Here is an 18802-nt window from a genome sequence, read left to right as displayed (position 1 = left end):
CCATGTAACCAGTGTACTACTTGGGTGACCTCCTCTGTCTGCGCTGAGAGGATGGTTGTCCCAAATTCTTTCTCACATCCAACATCAACATGTCAGCTTCCCTTGAGAATTTCCACCCATCTCTGGAAGACTCTGCATGAGTGGATGTCTCCACTCCCGGATCCTCTACATGCCGCTGCTCCACATTAGTCTGAGACTCCTCCTCCTTAGGAACTAAAAGTTACTCCTCTGCATGTAACTTGATCTCCCTCTCAAGTGATACTCGCATGGTTTTCTGCTTGTCGAACTTCAGATCTCTACGTACCACTGTCCTCTGACTCACAGGCAGGAACACCCAATAGTTGTGGGCTGTATCAGTGTACCATACAAATATCCCCAACTCAGTTGTTGGATCTAGCTTCTTCAGGGCATCTTTGGTCACATGGCAATAAATCGATGATCCAAAGATCCTGAAGTGACTCACATCTAGTCTCTTCCTGGAAAAGGCCTCCATTGGTGTCTTCATCCCCAGTATATTGTGTGGGCTTCTATTCTGCAAGTATATTGCTTTATTGCATGCCTCAACCCACAAATGAAGTGGTAGGCTTTGGTCATGCAGCATCGCATGAGCTGCTCCCACAATCGATCTGTTCTTCCTTTCAGCCACCCCATTCTGTTGTGGGTTATGGGGTGCCGTAAACTCCCGTTTAATTCCTTCTGCTACACAGAAGTATTTAAACTATTGGGAGACATAATCTCCACCATTGTCACTTCACAAGGCCCCTATTTTCTTTCCAGATTCTTTCTCTGCCAAGGCTTTGAACTCACAAAACCTTGAGAAGGTTTGATCCTTCTTCTGCATAAAGTAGGTCCAGCATCTACGAGAAAAATCATCAATAAAAATAACATAGTACCTTTGTTTAACAGTGGAGGCTGTCGAGAATGGTCCAAACACATCTGTATGAACTCCCTCCAGGATTTCTCCAGCTCGACTGTCTTGATCCTGAAAGGAATATTTTGCATACTTACCTAAGGTACAACCTTTGCATGTATCCACTTCCTCTAGTTTACCCTTGGGAAGTCCGGTAGAAATCTGTTGCATGATCTTCAAGGCCCCATGGTGCAAGTGGATCAATCTTCTATGCCATAGCTCGCCAACATCTTGGCTCTGCACCAAATCTGCTTTGGAACTCAATGCAGCACAGTCTTCTACCTCTAGCTTGTAGATATTCTTAACTAAAATCCCAATCCTCTTGGTCTGTCTAGTGCCGATATGCCTCAGGAATGCCTTTCCTTTACTAAAGACTACATCATAGCCTTTATCTTCCAACATAGCGATGGACACAAGATTCTTCTTCAGACCAGGCGCATACTTTACATCAATTAGGGTGAGAGGATCTCCATGCTCCCTTTGAAACACAATCATACCTTCACCTGAAACACAGTACTTTCCATCATCGCCCATCTCGATCCACATCTGGAGATCCTTCTCCTCCAAGGTACTGAAAATATTCTTGTTGCCGGTCATGTGGAATGAAGCTCCACTGTCCAGGTACCAAACACACCCCACCATCGATGAAACCGTACATGCGATGAGGGTGAAATCCAATTCAAACTGTGAGGCCAGTGCCTCACCATCTGATCCCTTTGAGGATCCCTTCTTGGATTTCTTATGTGGACAATTCATAGCATAATGGCATACCTCATGAAAATGAAAGCATCGCACTTTCGATTTGTCAATCTTATTCCCACCATGGGAAGAACTAGATTTGGAATCAGATGCCTTCCCTTTCCCTTTCCTCACCTTACTCACTAAGGCTATATTTTCTTCATCATCTTGTTTTGGTGAAGATCCATCTCTGGTGCTTCTTCTTATCTCCTCCTGCATCAAATCCGACCACAGTCGTTCCCAATCTGGCAGTTTCTCTCTTCCATTTACCGAGTCTTGGTAGTTATGCCAACTCTTAGGAAGACTGAGGAGAGCAATACTCACCATGTCATCATCAACTACCGTGATTCCTACACTTCCAAGCTCATCTCTATAGGTGGTGAGATTGTTCAGATATGTAGAGATCGTGTCACCCTTTTCACAATTGATTTTCCAAAGCTTGTCTTTCAGTGCCAGCTTCCTTCGATCATTGTTGTTCCGATATAGATCCTTCAATGTTTTCCACATTGAAAATAGTGTCTCCTTCCCATGGAGACTTGAGACAATGTGGTCTCAAACTCCCTCCAAAAGAATCCTCCTCACTCTAGCCACACATTTCTTCCATTCCGCCAATTCTTGGGCATTAGCAGTGACTGGCTTGGCGACTTCTTGATCAATAAAGTCCTTCAAACCATTTTCCTCTAATACCGCTTCCATGCGATCCTTCCAGGCTATAAAATTCGAGCTACCATCCAGGGCATACTCGAGTCTCAAACAATTGAATGCCATTGGTGAAATTTGAGATATGATAAGAATTTGATTTCTATAATCAAGAAATTCAATCTTCAAACTTCTCCCTTCTTTGTATACTGTTATCTACTTTGATCACCTTTTCTCTGATACCATGTAGAATTTCCCACTGTAGATGACCTAATAATGCAATGTTCTAAAGAAATATACTAGATCTACTTCTACAAACAAACTTGCAGAAGCTTCATCAATTTGAGCAGGATCAATTTAGAACACATATAACAGAGAACGAGAGTTCAATCACACATGAACACAAAAGAATAATCTGGGGAAAGCCTCAGCTAAAAACCCCTCTATCTGTATTATTAAAAAAGTGGAAACATATCAGAGATTACACAAAGATTTAGCTCACAAGCTATCCAGCTCTCAGCACAATTCCTCAACACAGCTCATAGACTGAATACACACCATATGCCATCCTTCAATCCTCCAAGCTTCCTATTTCCTTGTGCAGTTTCTCTTGGGGTCCAAAAGCTGCCACCTGTGTGAAATTACCTCACACACTCTCTGACCTCTGATCTAACTGCGCAATCCTCAAGGAAAGAATTCCTTCTGCATGCAAGAGATATCCTCATGGGAATATTCTTGCAACTAATATTACACTGTCCCATCATCTGATCTCAACTGGGTCTCTAATTGAACCGACATGCATGCGTTATTTATGAGAAAATATTCAGTTATCTGAAGTACACTAGTTACATGCATGCATGCATTAACTAACTGAACTCACAATTAGTTCCTCCAACTATTGGAACTAATCTAATTGGACTTAACTCAGTTAATTGAGCTAACTAATTACAACTCAACCTTATCTCCTTAATTGATGGATAACTTCCTCAATCAAATTGATAATTGTTGCATGTCTCCACATAGACTTCATGTTTGATTTTCTCCAACTAATTAACTCAAGATGAATTAATTAATTATTTTTCAAACAACCACTAAGATCAAATTCGAATTTAATTCTCAATTTTAGTTCAAGGACTAACTAAAATTGGAATGTATCCCGAAATGCTATTTATAGCAATGCTAATTTTAGAATTTCTTGTTTCTATTTTCAACAAGGATGCCTCATCTACTCCAATAACTAATAAAAAATGTTCTAGCCACAATTATGATGAAGAATACTCTATAAGAGTTCAATATTGTAACTCTAGTTAAGATTTTAGGTTGTCAAACCTAACCACTAGTAGGCTATCAGGTTGTGTTATAATAGAACCACTAGGATGAAAAGGGGTTACATTCTTTTCGAGTGCATTCGTTCCATAGATGAGAAAAATAACTTAGAGGGATAGGGGATAAATCACATAGAGATTATTTGTGCACCATAGTAGCCCACATGCCATAAGCCATATTTCTTATTACTTGCAACCATTTTCTATTCAGAGAAAGAAAGTAGAGTGGCCTCACCTTCTAGCTGGGTGTTCTCCTAAAAGGGTTCCTAGCTTATATCTTGTGTTAAATCGTAGTTTCTAAGTTCTTATTTCGTTGTTCTCTATTTTATACATAAATTTTTAATTTTCATGCATACATAATAAACATTAAACTATACATCTAGAAATATAAACATAAATAAACCCCAATAATGTAGATTTTGGTTTTCTTTAATTATAGTTACCATATCTTTTGTGAAAAATTATTTGGTGGAATATCCACGATAGTTTATGGACCATATTGATATCATAGAAGGTTTATTTGGCTATATTTTAGATGTTTTTAGGATATCTAAATTGGCTAGACCAAAGATCAAAAACCCTAGTCATGGCCAATGAATCTGTGAATAATTCTCCTAGTCCTACAAAGGAGAGTTTTTTTTGATACAAGCACAAGCTACAGATATAAGTTGTAATGTAAATCTCCTCATGTTGTCCTTAAAAAATAAGCTCAAGATATCAGGGGAAGACGGGGGTTCTTATTCAAAGGACATATCAAAGGGGAAATCAGTGGATCGAGAAGAAATGGAGAACCAAACGAAGAAAGGACCCAAAATAGATTAACCCAGTTTGTGTTTCATGAGCCATTCACAGTCCATGTTTAAAATGGAATTGAAGGTTGATATCAAGTTGTATCAAGGCAATATCGACACTCTAAATATAAATCATTGGTTTTAGCAATTAGAATTTTATCACAATGTTCATCATATTGAGGAAGAACATAATATTTCATTTGTGCGGTTGAAATTAGAGGGTCGTGCCCTTCCTTGGTGGAAATTCCACGTGGAGAGCTTGAGGTTAGAGGGAGATCCTCCAATGACTAAGTGGGAGAACTTTAAAACAATCATAAAGCCATAATTTTACCCTATTGGGTATGTAGATGACCAGTGGATCCAGTGGCACTACTTCAGGAAGAAGCGATGGCAAAGTGTATAGTAGTACACCTCATAATTTAGAAGATGGTCATAATGTTGTGTATCTCCCAAAAGAAACATGATGTACTCCTCAAATATTTGGGGGTTCTACACATCCATGTGAAGAAGCAAATGATGTTGTTGAAACCCAGATCGGTGGACAAGGCTTGGATATAGTAATAGTGCCTATAGAACATAGGCTTGAAGAAAGGGAAATCAAGTGAATTGAAGCAGAAAGAGAAAAAATATGCTTCTAAGGAGGGGATGAAGAATTTGAAAGGAGGAAAAGATAGAAAGCCAATAGCCACAAAAAACCAATGCAAATATCCCATCAACCACTACAGCCACTACAACATTGACAGAGGAGAAGTGTTGGGAGTTGTATCCATAACTTAACCCAAAGAAAAAAAAGAAATACAATAAGAAGAGGAATCTCAAGGCCACTTATTTGAACAACCAAGTTGAAAGTAACTTGTATGTGAATGATAATGTTTATTGTACATCAGTGCAGAAGGAGGTGAATTTGAGTAGCCTTCAACAACAGGAAGAGAAAGAAATGACCAAAATCTTCCACATAAAGATACAAGCTAAGAAGACAAATATTGATGTCAAATGTCACTTAGGATTGTAGGCGAATCTCATTGCAACACAACTCATCAATAAATTGGGATTGGAAGTTTGTGATCATCCAATCCCATATCCATTGGGATGGGTAAATAAGGATGCAAAATTGAAGGCAACAAAATAGTGCAAAATTAGATGTGCCATCGACACTGATTTTATTAATGAAGTAGAAATAGATGTAGTTCACCTTGATGTATTTAGAGTCATGTTTGGAATTCCCTACTTGTACATGTGAAATGAAATATTCATGCATAGATCCAACCAGTACCAGCTCACCAAGGATGGAAAAAGAATCACCATAAATGCACACAAAGGAAAGTCATTTTTTTTTTGGTAAGTGCCAACCAAGCCAAGAAAATGATAAGATTCAACAAAAATTATGTTTTGTTGTTTTTAAGAGAAATATCAACCTTTAGAAGAGTTAGTAAGAGGAAAGGAATCCCTACAAGGGTGTACTAAGTGTTGGGTGTGTGTTATATTTTTTCCACGACTAGCCTCCCACACGAAGCAGGGGGTTAGAGGGTGGGTGGGAGCTCCCCCTTCGTTGCGTCGGGTGCAGCGGGGGGGTCAGAGAGTGGTGGCAACCCCCCATGTTGGCGGGTTTGAGGGGGCGGCAACCCCCCTATATGGGTCGGGGGCAACACCCCGATAAACTTTTTTTTGCACCCTATATTAGGTGGGCGAACCTACACATGGTTTTGTTCATGGGTTTCACAAATGGTTTTGGGCATGATGATTTTTGCCCATCGTATTTTGTAGATCCAGTCAAGGGAACTACATTTATGTTCCAATCTAGGGTTAATGGATTAGGTTTTATGAATGCTTTGACATGTATATATATGATCCAAGTGGATGTTGGTGGCCACCCACCTATCCCACTTGGACCCCCACAACTGTCTCTTTCAGCCTTTTAGTTTCCTTAATTGTAACACAGTTTACTATTTTTAGCAATTTTTCAGGTCCTAAACTTCCAGAGCCATTTTGAGGCCCTAAACAACGTTTTTTGGGAAATCTGATAGCAACATGGGTACATGGACCAACATTTCTCTTCCCAAAGTTATAGTTCTCAAATACATCTTTCTAATGAGCTATTGTACGCGTCAAACGGAGATTGGGTGCCAAAGTTACGACCCCGGGAAGTTGATGTACCAATTTACCCAAAACGAGGCCCACAGTTTGGCGTTTCATCTTCTAGGGTTAGGTTTTTGGATCTTTAGAGTTTTCCATTGTTTCTCAACAATAAATAGTCCTTTGAGCCTCATTGTAACACAGTTCGAAGGCATGTAACCGCCACATCTCTTCTCAGAGATAAGCTACCATCGCCCTAGCTAGTTTATTCCCATTTCTGTTTGTAAGCCTATTCCAGTATTTTACATTAATGAAATGAAGTATTATTTCCCTTGCATCTTTGTGTTTATGGTTATCTCTGTAATTTGTTGTGTTCCTATTTAAATATGGATCAGTGGTATCAGAGCGGCCTGCTTTTTCTCTGTTTTTCTTTGCATGTCCCTAACAAGGTCGGGAAATAAGGAGTTAGGGCTTGAACTGGTCGAACCTTTGCAAGACCAGCCTCGCAAATCCCGATGGCCTCTCATGGCAGATGAAAATAAAGACAAGGGGGCAGGAGATCCTATCAAATTCTTGCTAGAAGAAGCCGTCAAGCGATAAAGGAACATGATGATGGAAATCATTGCTTAGATCCTTCAGCGACTACCCAGAGGCGACGCATCGGCTTCCAATAGCTACTTTGGAAATGCCACGTCATTTAAGGTACAAGTTAATTTCGAAATCACCATATTTGAGGGTCAAATAGATGCAGATGTCGTAGATAAATGGTTAAATATGCTAGATGGGTATTTTTCTGTTCATGATTTTTCCAGTCGGGAAAAGATTATTTTCACTCTTCTCAAAGCAGCCCCCCACGTCAAGGATTGGTGGGAAACCTACTGCAAGCAGAAGGATGAAAGTACGAGCTCACTATCTTCAGCTTCACCCACTTGGAATTCATTCCGGGATTCCATCAAGGAGCAATACTACCCTATCAAAAGATATGAGGACAAATACATAATGTGGACCACGTTGCGACAGGGAAGGGACCAAGATGTGCCAGATTTCACAAACATTTTTAATACCCTTCGCACATAGTTGGGTATCAAGGACTCTGAGCTACATTTGGTACTCAAATACGCGGCTGCCTACACAGATACATCCATGAAGAGATGGAGTTCCTGAACATCTCCTCGCTCGGCACGACGTATCGATACGCTATCAAAATCGAGCAGAAGTTCGAATAGAAGAAGCGAGACTTTGGATCTGCGAATTCGAAGACCAAAGGACAAAGCCAAGGTGAGGTGACCCAAGACAACACTTCGAAGCCGCAAGAAAAGAACAACACCATGAAGTTGAAGAAGGACACAGGAAAGTGGTGTGAGTTCCACAAGAGTCCCACTGATAACACAAGTGAGTGTCAAACCAAGCAGTCGTTGGTGGCCAAGTTGAAGGCTTCAGAATCAGATGCATGTTCCAACCCTGAGTCAGAACTCGACAAGGGGAATGACAAAGGGAAGCAGATCATTGATTTGGAGCCCAACGCCACTGTTGCCATTGCCAAGATCCAGAAGAATGAGCCCGAAGATCCAAAGGAGGGGGAGTGTCTTTTCCACTCACAGATGTGGGTGAAGCGTTTGCCACTGCAATTCATTATCGACAGTGGCAGCCAAAAGAACCTCATTTCAGCAAAGGTTGTGAAGCGGTTGGGCCTACCGACTACCCCACACCTGCATTTGTACAGTATCGGTGGCTTCACAAAGGACAGGATCTTTGAGTTCGCCAGTAGTGCCGCCTTCCCTACAGCATCAAACCCTTCACAGACGAGGTATTGTGTGATGTTGCACCTCTGGATGTTTGTGATGTATTATTAGGCAAACCATACTTATGGAGGTGACACGTTGTGTATGAGTCAAGGCCTCACACTCTTATTATTACTTTGGGTAATTCATTATACAGGATACCGGAGGTAGCCCCACCTACTGCAACCTCTTTGATCTCTGCTAAGAAATGCAGCAAAATTGTCTCCCAGACTAGGAAATTCATTTTATGTCTGGTTCACTCCCAAAGTAAGGAGAAGATCGTAGCCACATCCATGACCCCCGCGAAGGGTTCCTCCACACAGCGGAAGAAACAGCGACAGAGGGATACGGTCATTAAAGAACATAGGAACAACTTCTCCTCACCCATAGGGGTACCACACAAGTTTCAGGTGGGCAACAAAGTCTGGTTGCATCGCTAGAAAGAACACCTTACCAGAACCCATAAGAAGCTTAGACCACTCCAACATGGTCCTTACACCATTGTCAAGGCTGCAGGAAACAATGCTTTGGAGCACAACATTCCATCATTCCTTCGCCTGCACCAAGTGTTCAATATGTATTACCCTCGAACATGCTTCCCACCATTACTGAACACATCAGAGATTGTAGTACAACTCACAAGGGACCAAGTTCAACAGATGGAGGAACTCAACGCAATGGGGACCATTGCTTCCTAAGGGGGGAGGAATGATCCAAGTGGATGTTGGTGGCCACCCACCTATCCCACTTGGACCCCCACAACTGTCTCTTCCATCTTTTAAGTTTCCTTAGTTGTAGCACAGTTTACTAGTTTTAGCATTTTTTCGGGTCCTGAACTTTCAGAGCTATTTTGAGGCCCTAAACGATGTTTTTTGGGAAATCTGGGAGCAACATGGGTCCATGGACTGAAGTTTCTCTTCCCAAAGTTATAACTCTTGGATAGATCTTTCTAATGAGCTATTGTACGCGTCAAATAGAGATTGGGTGCCAAAGTTACGACTTGGGGAAGTTGATGTACCAATTTACCCAAAACGGGGCCCATAGTTTGGCGTTTCATCTCGTAGGGTTACGTTTTTGGATGTTTAAGGTTTTCCATTTTTTCTCAACAATAAATAGGCCTTCAAGCCTCATTGTAACATAGTTCAGAGGCATGTAGCCACCACATCTCTTCTCAGAGATACGCTACCATCACCCTAGCTACTTTATTCACATTTCTATGTGTAAGCATATTTTAGTATTTTACATTAATGAAATGAAGTATTATTTTCGCTGCATCTCTGTGTTTATGGTGATCTCTGTAATTTGTTGTGTTCCTATTTAAATCCATATTAGTATATGTATTGTAATATTGAAAGGAATATAATGAAAAATCAATCTGCTAGTCCCAGTTTTGGGATCCAGGGGAAACCTCTATGTATATCTGTTTTATTTTTTATGCTCTTGCCATTGTTTATTTTATGTTTTTATAATTCTTATGCAAGTAATTTTTGTATAAGGTAAAACCCTACATTAAGAAACAAAAACAATAATTGGAAGAGTTATTGTAGGCATACATGGATGTGTTCCAAGAGCCTAAACGGTTACCACCCAAGAGGGAGGTGGAGCATGTGATCCAGCTATTGTTGGAATCCCCATTACCAAACATTGGGATCTATAGGAAGTATTTTATAGAAGCAAGTGAGATGAAGAAATATTTATAGAAACTACCTGAAACATGGTGTCATTTGACTGAGTACATCACCATGTGGATTGTTACGCAGTAATTTGTCATTGTCTCCTTGTCAGTCTCCCTACTGTGTCATGAAATCAAATCCATCATGCTCATGCTCTCTAAACTGGCCAAATGACTCACTTTGCCAAAGTTTATTTCATCAACGCGACTGTTATTAAAATAACCGCGCTGACTAGCGGCTGATAGTGCAACTGATGCGCTGCCAGTGCGGAAGCACACGGGTTTCACGCGCTGGTCGAATTTCATGAGCCAGCGCATCTTATGTTTGTATTAAGTTGCGCTGACACAGCCTGATCCGTTATTAAGATGCGACATCAATGCTCCAGTCAAGTTATGTACCCGCGCTGATCCTGTTTGGGCGAGTTTGTTCTAACAGCCAGCCTTCCAGATGACTCCAGACCTGGTTGTTGGCCTTGTGAATGTCGCCCTACCTTCTATGGCATGTCTGTTCGTCATTTGAGCCACCTTCCTTGGAGATAAGCTCATCCTCCCACCATTCATGGAGACTCCTTCTCCTATTTAAACCTCTACCATTGCCATGAACAGCTAGTTTGGATAGTGTGGAATTCATAGTGCTTAGAGTGCTGCTGTTAATAGGTAGTTGGTGTGACAAGTGTGGATTTGCTAGAGGAAGCTTAAGGAAGGTTGTGAGTATTGCTTGTGTGAGAGAGAGTTTTGTCTTGGGAGAATCTACCTCCAAGGGTGAATGCTCAAGAGACTTGTTGGCTGGACCCTCTAGAGAAGGACTCAACGTCAAAACTTTGGTTGTACCTTTCTCTGTTATTGATTAATAATAGATGACTACTGTTATGGTTCCATTCTCATTTGTCTTTGTAATGGTTAATGTGAATTACATCCTTTCTGACTGATGTATAATTGCATTTATTAGATTTCACGTTTGTGTTTGTGTTTCTCTTCGTGTGTGCGGGTATCTATCTGTGGGGATCGTAGAAGATCGTGACCGGCCAAAACGAAGGAGTGAGAACCAGTGCGCTTAAGTCGTGTGCTTCCGCGCTGACAGCGCTTTGTTGCTACGAGTGACTTCTGGTCAGCGCATTGTTGCTGAGTGTTACCCGCGCTGATCCTGTAGAATTGAATTTGTTTCAATTTTGCCTCCTGAGCCTGTTGGTTTGACTATCTCCTACTCTTTCTACCTGGTTTATGCCTTGATTTTTGATTGTTTGAATTGTGAAGCACTTGCTTGCGAAGTCTTGTCGAACGAATCTTGTTTTGTGTCCCGTGACCTAGTGCCATCATCCTGTTTTCATTGGATTGACCTTGTTTTATCACTCATTCACAAAGATTCGTTGCTGCTTTCCTTTGCTATTGCGGAAACCTTCCTCTTTTTGCTTTCTTTGCTTGATTGTTTGAGGTGATTGTCGTTGAACCAGTCCTCGGATTGTTTGACTACCCAGACACAGATCACAGTTGCTTGGGTTCAATCAGCTTTTTTCACGCTTGTTGTGTTTTTCATTGAGTGATTTTATTTCTCTTTACTCGGTGTTGCTGTCTCTCAAAATTCATTTTAAGTGCACAGTGCCATTGAAAAAGAAATCAAACTAATGTCTTTTGCATTCAATATTTAATGAAAAGAAGAGCATTTCATTCATTTGTGTTCTCAAAATAAAAATTTCATTTCTTTGTCATTAGCTGCATTAGAATGTTTGATTGATTGAGTTGATTTTGTTTGATTGAAAACTCTTAACCCTCTCATAGTTAGAATTCATCGAACGAAATGGTATTCTTTGGCATGTAGTTTGCATCTAGGTAATTGTGAGAGATCACACGATAAGGCCTGAAACCGAAACTTAATTCAAGATCAACCATAAAATAAACTGAATAAACCTAAAAACGCATTGGAACTTAACGCAAACATCTAGAGGTCTAGGTTAGAGACGTGTTCTGACGTCTTTAAACATAGTCACTATTGTTTCACATTACGGTTGGGTGATTCCTCCTTCTGTGACTCGATAGTGGTCTAACACGGACTGTGCTCCCACGTACCGTCGTGTATATAGGGAGACCCCACTAGGCTTTTATCCTTGATCCATAGGAAGCCGAGTCTGCCGCCCTGCGAGCCGTAACGCACCGAACACAGCATTTGGGAAGATTGACTGCAGTACGGAAAGTCCTTGGTTCTCATACGATTGCCAAGGTGTATAAGCAGTTTTACGGATTGCTTGGTAAACCCTTTGCCTAGAATCTCCAGAGCAGTCACTTTTGATCCTTTTCGGACTCCCTAAAAGAAAAGGTGCCAGTGAGCGTCTTGTCACTTCGTTCTCATTAAACATTCGAAGGAGACTAGAGTCATCTTTTCGTCCTTTTCTCGACTCTTGAAACATGAAAAGGTCAAGTTTAGTTCCTGTGTCTTAAAAATTTAGTCGGCCACGATAACATCACCTGGTTAGTTCTTGTGTGCGTTAGCTTGAGTAGGGTCTTTATCGTTAGTTTCCTTTAGGTTTTGTGTGGGGTTTGTCATCCTGGCTGACCCGTCAACTCCCGGTCCAAGTGATCAAGGTTCTCCATATTCTGTTGCTCCTGAGGTACCAGTTGTAAGCGATACTCTTCCTGTTATCCCGAGTATCCAACCTATCAACGTACGTGCCCCGGGCGACGAGGATTACGAAGAAGATTGGAACCCTATCTGGGAGCCTGACAAGGACGATATTCCTGTTACCCCTCCTGGTTTTTCATCTCCAATGTCTACTTCCCATATGGATGAGACATCTCCCAGCGCAAGTGAGACACCCGTGGTGTCGAATATTGAATCTCCCATTCCAGCTACTTCTCCACTCCCCCCACGATATCAGTCGATGAGGGATAGAATAGCTGCCAGGATTCCTACTACAACTATGTGGGATCCTCAGATCACTCCCACCACGGGACCCTTTGTTTCACAACCCCATACTGCACCTGTTACCTCAGTTCCCACGATTCCAACTATTTGTGTAGCATACTCGACCCCGGTCGTCAGTGCCGTGACAACATCTTCATCTACAAACCCTGGTGCTGGTCCCTCTCACGGTCAAGTGAGTAATGGCCAGCCGGAACTTTCGTCTGGAGTCGTCGACCCTGCACAAAGTGCTCAACCCTCTTCTGGTCCTGTTCCAGGAGGGGGGCCGTATGATGCCCATGGGCAACCCATTGTGGACCCAAATACGCAAAGTCCACTCTTTTATTATGATTCTACCGGCCAGTACCTCCAGTTTACTCAAACCATGCCTCTTCAACCTTTCGTTGAAGTCTCGGTACCATTATCCATTACTTGGGACGCCGGTACTCATTCTTTTCATGGGGGCCAGGCAATTCCTGGACAGCCTCAAGGACCACCTAATCTAGGCCAGCCACCTTATGTGCAAGCCCCCCAAGGGCAACCACTTTATGGCCAGTCTTACCCAGGACAATCTGGGGGCCCACAAGGACAACCCTACCCGGGACAACCTTCGGCCATTGGTGGTCCATCTTTTTCCTATCAGAGTCAACCTTCTGGTTATCCAGGGCAACCTGGTACCCAGCAAGGTTACCCGTCTGGACAACCAGGACAACCTTACATCCAACAAGGCCAACCTGGTTTCCAGCAGGGTTATCCCGCCGGACAAGCTGGGCAAAATTATATTCCGCAAGGTCAACCAGCAGTCCAACAGGGGTATCCTTCTGGGCAAGGGGGCCAACCCTACGTGCAGCAGGGCCAACCCACTGCTCAGTCTAGTCATCCTTCTGGGCAAGGGGGGCAACCCTACGTACAGCAGGGCCAACCCACTGCTCAATCCATGCATCCTCCTGGGCAAGGGGGGCAACCCTACATACAGCAGGGCCAACCCGCTGCTCAGCTAGTACAACCTTTCGGGCAAACGGGCCAGCCTTCTATGCAGCAAGGCCCCATTGTCCGTCCTAATCATCCATCTGGACAGGCTGGCCAACCGCAAGGTCAACCAGCCGTTCAGCCTGCTCGGCCATCTGTTCTGCAAGGACAACCCTTGGTGGCTCAAGGACAACCTGGCACCCAGCAAGTACGTCTTTCTGGGCAAACAGGTCTATCCCAAACTCAACCAGGCCAACCTTCCGGCCAGATGATCCAAGCCCAGCCAGTTCAAGGACATTATTCTGGGCCCCAAACTCAAACGGGTTATCAAATGCAAGGCGGGCCTCGGCCCCAACCTTCCTACCAAGCACAGCCTTCTTATCAGGCTCAGTATGGAGCCCAACAAATGTATGGCTACCAGCAACCCCAGGGGCAAACTCAGTTTACCCCTTATCAAAATTATCAACAGATGCAGGTCACTCCTTACCAAAATTATCAGTATGCTGCACCTGCGGGTCAAGTTGCTAATACATGGGGTGCTGGGGGGCAGACCCAGGGACAACTGTCTGCATATGGACAGAATCTGTATGGACAGAACCCCTACGGGCAAGGTCCCTATGGGCCATGGGCCAGGTCCATCTGGACAGAGTCCATGGGGGCAACCACCACCTGGTTGGAACCCTGGTACCACCCCGCTTCCACAGCCACAAATGTCCTTTAACCCTCAGTTGCCATTCTTAGCGACGTTGGAACTTCCGGATGTGTCCAAGTTGACGAATGATCCCATTCTGCATAATCCGTATTGGCCACCAGTTCCAACTAAAATACCCGGTGATTGTCCAAAATTTGATGGCAAAGCTGGTGAAGATCCTCAAGCCCATGTCATGACCTATCACCTCTGGTGTTCATCGAACTCATGGCTTGATGACTCTATCCGGCTCCGCCTCTTTCAAAGAACTCTCGCCGGCTCAGCCGCTAAGTGGTACATTGAGCTGAATCGCGGCACGTTTCAAGATTTCAACTCGCTGGCTATGGCGTTCTTAACTCATTTTCAGTTACCCATTCGGTACGAGACGGGGACACATCTCCTCACGTCTCTCAAACAGGACACGGCGACCCATATATCTGATCATATACATGAATGGAGAAGGCGTCGTCGCTTGATCAAATTCTGGATTCCTGATCAACTCTTGACCGACTGGTTCACAACTTCCTTTGTCCCTGCGATTGCGCAAGACATCGCCATGGGAGCTTGTGTAACTGAAGAGCAAGCGATCGCGCGTGCTGAGTACCTAGACTTAGTATACTCTCAGTCGGGTACTCTATATGATTATTTGCCAGATGCCCCGAGGCCTGGACAGCCCAAGGCTCCGCCCAAACCATCTGTTGATGGAGTCATTGGCTCTGTAAATTCGTCATCAAAGAAATCGACCGCGAACCCTGGGAAGCAAAAACAGAACGCTTCTAATGGAAATGCTCCCCAGGGCCAATCTAATCCTGGAAGTACCTCCGAGGTAAACGCCGTTCAGTCCAACGCGGCGGATAAATCCTCAAAAGGGAAAAAGAAAGGGAAAGCTAAAGATAAATCTGCACAGCCCAAGCAGGATTCCCCTAAGCCTCCAACCGAGGAAGGAGCTAAACGAAAACCTAAGTATCCTTGTCTCATCTGTGACGAGGATCACTACACTAAGGACTGCCCAAGGCGGTCCGAAGTTAGTCGGTTATTGAAAGGTGCTCCTGGGACTCCTGCCGTGCTTAAAGAGCCTTTCCCTTCCCAGCAGACTCAAATGGTGGCAGACCCGTCTCAACCCTCTTCCTCGTTCGGTTCTCAAGTGTTCATGGCTGGAACGATTCCCATCCATGTTTCAACTCGAGCGAAAGATTATCCATCTCATGTCGGGAAAGAGCCGGAGGTTCCCTCCAGTGCTCCTCCGTCTAGTTCTGGTCCTCTCTACATCGAAAGGCCCAGCGCTGAGACGATCCCCCGACCCCCTCCAAAAGGTGTACTCAGGAAGTCGTCTTACAACCCTAATGCTCGTGCTGCCCAGCACTATAGCATTGTTGAGGACTTAGCTCAGGCTCCGTCTGCTATGTCCGCTCTAGAAGTCCTCCAGAGCTGCCCCTCCCAGAGGAAGTCCTTGCTATCAGCTATTGGTGGCATCGACCCAGCAGATTTAGATTTGATTTCTTTCGATCTCGAGGGTTTTACACAGAGACTGCCTCACCAAGTCGCTTTCCTTATACAGGTCATCATCAATAGCAAAACGATTCATCGTACAGTTATTGATGAAGGTGCCTCAACCTGCATCATGTCTGTTGCTTGCTGGAAGGCTATTGGTTCCCCTACTTTGAGTCAGTCTCCTACGACGTTAGAAGCTTTCGATGGAAGAGAGTCCCGTCCTTACAGTATCCTCCAACGCTTGCCCATCTCTTTGGAAGGAAAGACCGTAGAAGTGGAGGTCGAAGTTGTTGACGCCAATCTTACCTACAACCTCCTCCTCGGACGGAGCTGGACATACGCCATGCAAGCCGTGGCTTCCTCCCTGTTCCGTGTCATTCGTTTCCCTCACCAGGGGAAGATTGTCACGGTGGACCAGCTCTCCTTCTTCGCCTCTTCTTCTGAAGGTAATGTGCCATTCGTGGAGCATACCTCTAAGTCACTCGAGAGCGTGGGTGCCGGACTTTTCAAAGATCCCACTTTAATGGGAGTCTTTCCCCTCCCACCTCCGAATCTGGCCCCTATTAACATGATCTCTGTACGCTATGATCCGTGGGTTCTTCCTCCTGCTAATCAGGAAGACTCTTGGGGTGATATGATGCCGTTGAGTCCTGCCGAACTCAACTACATCGAGATTGTTGCTGCATCGGCTCCCCCTGATGAACCTGCTCTCCCGAGCAGTGTTCCCGATTCATATGTTCATTTCCCTTGGCTAGGAGATGAGGCTACTTCGGATCCATTGAAGGAAATATTTCCTTCCGACGAAGCCATCATAGGGACAATGTCTCTCGAAGAGCTCCCTTGGCCAGATCACCACCACCGCTCTTCGTTTCTCCCTCCCCATCCGGAAATGACCGCATGTCTCGAGCGATTTTCTTCATGTGTCCCATCCCCGCCCCTCCAAACACCCATTCAGCTTTATCAAGTGTCTTCAGAGGGAAATATGGGAAATATCATGCAAACCCAACCGATCGACATCTCTGTCAAACTAGGGATTGTCGAGCACATTCATATCGGAGTCACTTGCACTCCAGAGGAAGTTCAACTCTACACTGCTCTATTTCACGAATTTCGTGATATCTTCGCATGGTCCTATGAGGAAATGCCCGGCATCGACCCTAGTATAGTGGTGCACGAAATACCTACATATCCAGGTGCTAAGCCTGTTCGTCAGCGCTTACGCCCTGTGCACCCCCGAAAGGCTGCAGCCATCAAGGCCGAAGTCGAAAAGCTTCTTAAAGCTAGTTTCATTTACCCCATTCCCCTTACGGATTGGGTGTCTAATATAGTCCCTGTGAATAAAAAGCAGGGCACTATCCGGGTCTGTGTTGACTACCGTGATATCAATCGTGCCTGTCCGAAGGATAACTTCCCTACGCCCTTCATCGATCAGCTTATTGACGAGTGCGCAGGAAGTGAAATTTACTCATTTATGGACGGCTTCTCTGGCTATAACCAGATCAACATTGCACCCACGGACCAGCATAAGACGGCTTTTATTTGTCCTTGGGGCACCTTCGCTTATAAAAAGCTTCCTTTCGGTCTAAAGAATGTCGGCGCTACATTTCAACTTGCAATGTCTTATGCCTTTCATGACATTCGTCACATTGTACAACCTTATCTGGACGACCTCCCAGCTCATTCAGCTAAGCGTCAGGACCATCCCTCTCATCTTCGCGAGATTTTTCTCCGCTGCCGACACTACCGCATTAGGCTTAATCCTCATAAGTGTGTCTTCTGCGTAGAATCAGGCCGACTGCTCGGGTTCATCGTCTCCCGAGAAGGCATCCGTCTGGATCCCCTCAAAGTTGAGGCCATCCTGAATCTTCCTCCCCCTGCCTCTTTGCAGCAATTGCAGAGCTTGTAGGGCAAAGCGAATTTCCTTAGACGATTCATTCCAAATTATGCCAAGGTGGCTAAGGGTTTCACACGGTTATTAAAGCGAGACACACCCTTTCGTTGGGATGCCATCGCTCAGGAGTCTTTTGAGCGACTCAAGGACCTCCTTGTCTCAGCTCCACTCTTAAGACCTCCGAACTACCACCGTGATTATACTCTCTATCTAGCTGCCGCTGACACCACCATCGGCATGGTTCTGGTGCAGGATGATGATGATGGCAATGAGCACGTTATCTATTACCTTAGTCGCAATCTCTTGGATACGGAAACTCGCTACGCTTATGTCGAGAAGTTGGCATTGGCAGCTGTCTGCGCCGTCCAACGATTCCGGCACTATATCCTGTTGCGCACTACGACCGTGATTTCCGACTGCAACCCAATGACGTACATCTTGTCGCGTCAGCTGCTGGGGGGCAAGTACTCGAAATGGATCGTAATCCTACAAGAGTTTGACTTGGAATTTACTGCTGCCAAGTCTAAGAAGTCTCTGGTCTTTGCAGAATTGCTCTGTTCTTTGCCATCCCCTTCTGCACCATCTCGTTCGGAAGAGCATATCCCGGATGAAACGTTGTTTCTAATCAGCACCCTCGACCCTTGGTATGGGGACATCATAGTATATTTGCAGACGTCTTCCTTCCGTCCCAATGTATCGAAAGATGCTCGACGGAGGATTCGTCACCAATCTCAACCCTATCGCATTATTGGCGATACCCTGTACCGCATCGGCGTTGATTCTGTTCTCCGCCGATGTTTGACTCTCGAGGAGGTTGAGCGGGTGTTGAATGACTGCCACTCCGATGCTTGTGGCGGCCACATGTCTGGATATGCCACCGCCCAGAAAATCCTCCGTGCTAGTTATTTCTGGCCTTCTATCTTCAAGGATTGCATCCTTGC

The sequence above is a fragment of the Pinus tabuliformis genome, chromosome Q, assembly GCF_031772625.1.
Source record: "Pinus tabuliformis cultivar Carrire ecotype Pingquan chromosome Q, CPIR1, whole genome shotgun sequence".
In the NCBI taxonomy this organism is placed as follows: Eukaryota; Viridiplantae; Streptophyta; class Pinopsida; order Pinales; family Pinaceae; genus Pinus; species Pinus tabuliformis.
This window is presented reverse-complemented; position numbering follows the sequence as displayed.